We start from the raw sequence: 4,416 nt of genomic DNA, 5'->3' as shown, positions 1-4,416 counted from the left end.
ACCTTAACCCTCAACCTAACCCTAAACCTCAACATCACAATAAACCTAACCCTAACCCGAACCCTAACTCTAACCTCACCGTAAACCTTACCCTCACCCCAACCCTAACCCAAAACGTAACCCTAACCCTCACACTATCCCTAAACCTCACCCTAACTGTAACCCTATCCCTCAACCTAACACTCATTCTAAAACTAACCCTAACTCTAACCCTCCCCCTAACCCTAACCTTCACCCTAATCCAAAATCTCACCCTCACCATCAGAATCACCCTCCATATATCCCTAAACCTAACACTAATCCGAACCCTAACCCTAACACTAATCCTTACCCTAAACATCACCCTCACCCTCACTCTAACTCTAACCCTTACCCAACTCTAACCCTCACCTTAACTCTAAACCTCACCGAAACCTAACCCTCACCCTCACCATCACCCTAACCCTAAACCTAACCTTAACCCTCACCCTAACCATCAACCTATCCCTAAGGCTAACTCTAACTCTCACCCTCACCCTAAACCTCTCCCTAACCCTTACACTCACTCTAACCCTATCCCTCACCCTAACCCTAACCCTAACTGTAAACCTCTCCCTCACCCTTACCCTCAGCCTAACCCTAAACCTAACCCTACTCCTAACCATAACACTAACCCTCAGGCTCACCCAATCCCTAACCCTAATCCTAACCCTCACCCTCACCCTAACTCTAACCTTAAGCATAACCCTCACCCGAACCTTCACCCTCATCCTAACCCTAACCCTAAACCTCACCCTGACCCTAACTGTCACCCTAACCCTAACACTAAACCTAACACTCACCCTCAAACTAACCCTCACCCTCACCCTCACCCTAACCCTAATCCTAACCCTAACCCTCACCCTAACCCTCAACCTAACCCTAAACCTAACCTAAACCCTCACCCTAACCCTCACACTAACCCTTACCCTCAACCTAACACTAAACCTAAACCTAACCCTCACCCTCACACAAAATCTAAACCTCACCCTTACTGTAACCCTACCCCTCACCCTAACACTCATCCTAAACCTAACCCTAAACCTAACCCTCACCCTCACCCTCACCCTAAACCTAACTCTAACCCTCACCCTACAACACCCCCTCACCCTCACCCTCACCCTCAGTCTAATCCTAACCCTAATTGTAATTGCAACCCTAACCCTAACCCTAATCCTATCCCTAACCCTCACCCTCACCTTCACCTTAACTCTAACCCTTATCAAAACTTAACCCTAAACCTCACCATAACTCTAACCCTCAATGAACCCCAACCCTCACCCTAAAACTCATATTAACCCTAAACCTAACCCTAACCCTCACCCTCATCCTAACCCTAAACTTAACCCTAACCCTCAGGCCAAACCTCACCCTAACCCTAAGGCTAACTCTAACCCTCACCCTCACCCTAAACCTCTCCATAACCCTCAAACTCACCCTCACCCTAACCCTAACCCTAACGCAAAAACCTAACCCTCACCCTAACCCTAACCCTAACGCAAAAACCTAACCCTCACCCTAACCCTAACCCTCACCCTCAACCTAACACTAACCCTAACCAAACCCTAACCCTAACCCTCTCCCTAACTGAAAACTCACCCTAACCCTCACCCTAACCCTCAACATAACTCTCACCCTAACCTTAACCCTCACCCTAATCTTTACCCTCATCCTAATCCTCACCCTAAACCTAATCGTAACCCTTACCCTAACCCTAAGCTCAACCTCAACCTCACCTTCACCCTCACACTAACTCTCACCCTCACCCTAGCCCTCACCCTAAACCTAACCCTAACACTAACCCTAACCCTCACCCTCAGCCTACAATAACCCTAACCTTAATCCTAACCCTAACCCTCACGCTCATTCTAACCCTACGCCTAACACTAACCCTCATCCTAACCCTTACCCTAAGCCTAACCCTAACCCTAACCCTCACTCTAACCCTCCCCCTAACCCTAACCCACACCTTCACCCTAACCCTAACCCTAACATTAAGCCTAACCTCACCCTAACACTCACCGTATCCCTAACACTAACCCTAACACTCATCCTAACCCTCAACATAACCCTAAACCTAACCCTCACCCTAAAACTAACCCTAACCCTCACCCTCATCCTCACACTAAGCATAACCCTAACCCTAACTCTCACCCTAACCCTAACCCTAACACTATCCCTCACCCTATCCTAACCCTCACACTAACCCTAACCCTCACCCTCAAGCTCACCCTCACCCTAAGCCTAACCCTAACCCTAACCCTCACTCTAACCCTCCCCCTAACCCTAACCCTCACCTTCACCCTAACCCTAACCCTAACATTAACCCTAACCTCACTCTAACACTCACTGTAACCCTAACACTAACCCTAACACTCATCCTAACCCTCAACCTAACCCTAAACCTAACCCTCACCCTAAAACTAACCCTAACCCTCACACTCATCCTCATACTAAGCATAACCCGAACCCTAACTCTCACACTAACCCTAACCCTAACCCTAACACTATCCCTCACCCTATCCTAACCCTCACACTAACCCTAACCCTCACCCTCAAGCTCACCCTCACCCTAAGCCTAACCCTAACACTAACACTAATTCTAAACCTAACCCTCAGCCTAACCCTAACCCTAACCCTAATCCTAACCTGAACCCTCACCCTCATGCTAACCCTAACCCGAACCCTAACCCTAACCCTAACCAAAGCTTAACCCTAACCCTCACTCTAACCGAAAACTCACCCGAACCCTCATCCTAAGCCTCAACCTAACCCTCACCCTAACCCTAACCCTCACCCTAACATTCACCCTCATCTTAATCCTTGCCCTAACCCTAACCCTAACCATTACCCTAACCTTAAGCTCAACCTCAACATCACCTACAACCTCACACTAACTCTCCCCCTCACCCTAGCCCTCACCCTAACCCTAACCCTAACCCTCACCCTCAGCCTACAATAACCCTAACCCTAATCTTAACCCTAACCCTCAACCTCATCTTAACCGTACCCCTAAACCTAACCCTTACCCTAACCCTCAAACTAACCCTAACCCTAAACCTAACATTAACCCTAACCCTCACACTAACCCTCACCCCAACCCTTACCCTCAACCTAACCCTACGCCTAAATCTAAACCTAACCCTCACAATAACACTAACACTCTCCGAATCTTAACCCTACCTCTCACCCTAAACCTCACCATAACCCTAACCCTAACCCTAAACCTCACCCTAACCCTAATCCTAACCCTCAGCCTAACTATAAACCTCACAGTCATCCTAACCCTCACACTAACCCTAACCCTCACCCACAGTCTAACACTCACCGTCACCCTCACCCTAACACTAATCCTAATCCTAAACCTAAACCTAACCCTCAGCCTCACCCGAACCCTCACCCGAACCCTATCCCTCACCCTCACCCTAAATATCACCCTAAACCTAACCCTCACCCTAACCCTTACCCTAACCCTCACCCTAACCCAAACCCTCAAACTAATCCTCACCCTCATCCAAATTCTCACCCTAACCCTAACCCTTACCTATCCCAAACCCTCACCCTCAACCTAAACCTCTCCCTAACACTCATCCTCACCCTAGCCCTCACCCCAACGTTAACCATAATTCTAACCCTAACCCTTACCTACAACCTAACCCTAACCTTAACCCTCATCGAAAGCCTAACCCTTACACTCACCCTAAACCTAACACGCTAAACCCTAACCCTCACACTCACCCTCACCCTAACTCTAACCTTCACCCTCATCCTCACCATAATCCTAACCCTAACCCTAACCCTCATCCTCACCCTAACTCTCACCCTAATCCTTACACTCACCCTATGTCAAACCCTAACCCTAACCCTAACCCTCACACTAACCCTGAACCTCACACTAACCCTAAACCTAAACCTAACCCTAACCCTCACCCTCACACTCACCCTCAGCCTAATCTTAACCCTAAAAATAACCCAAACCCTTACAATAACTCTAACCCTAACCCTCACCCTAAACCTAAACCTCATTAAAACAAAAACCCTCACCCTAATCCTCAACCTCATCTAACTCTCAACCTAACCCTAACCCTTACCTAACCCAAACCCTAGCCCTCACTCTAATCCTAACCCTAAAACTAACCCTCACCCTTACCTTCACCTTCACCATAATCCTCATCCTAACCCTAACACTCATCCTCACCCTCACCATAATCCTCACCCTAACCCTAACACTCATCCTCACCCTAATTCTCACCCTAATCCTTAACCTCACACTAAGTCTAACCCTAATTCTCACACTAAGTCTAACCCTAATCCTAACCCTCACACTAACCCTAAACTTAAACCGTACCCTAATCCTCACCCTCAACACTCATCCTCAGTCTAACCATAACACTAACA

This window comes from Dipodomys merriami, unplaced genomic scaffold (genome assembly GCF_024711535.1).
Source record: "Dipodomys merriami isolate MVZ:Mamm:240054 unplaced genomic scaffold, mDipMer1.0.p SCAF_105, whole genome shotgun sequence".
In the NCBI taxonomy this organism is placed as follows: Eukaryota; Metazoa; Chordata; class Mammalia; order Rodentia; family Heteromyidae; genus Dipodomys; species Dipodomys merriami.
This window is presented reverse-complemented; position numbering follows the sequence as displayed.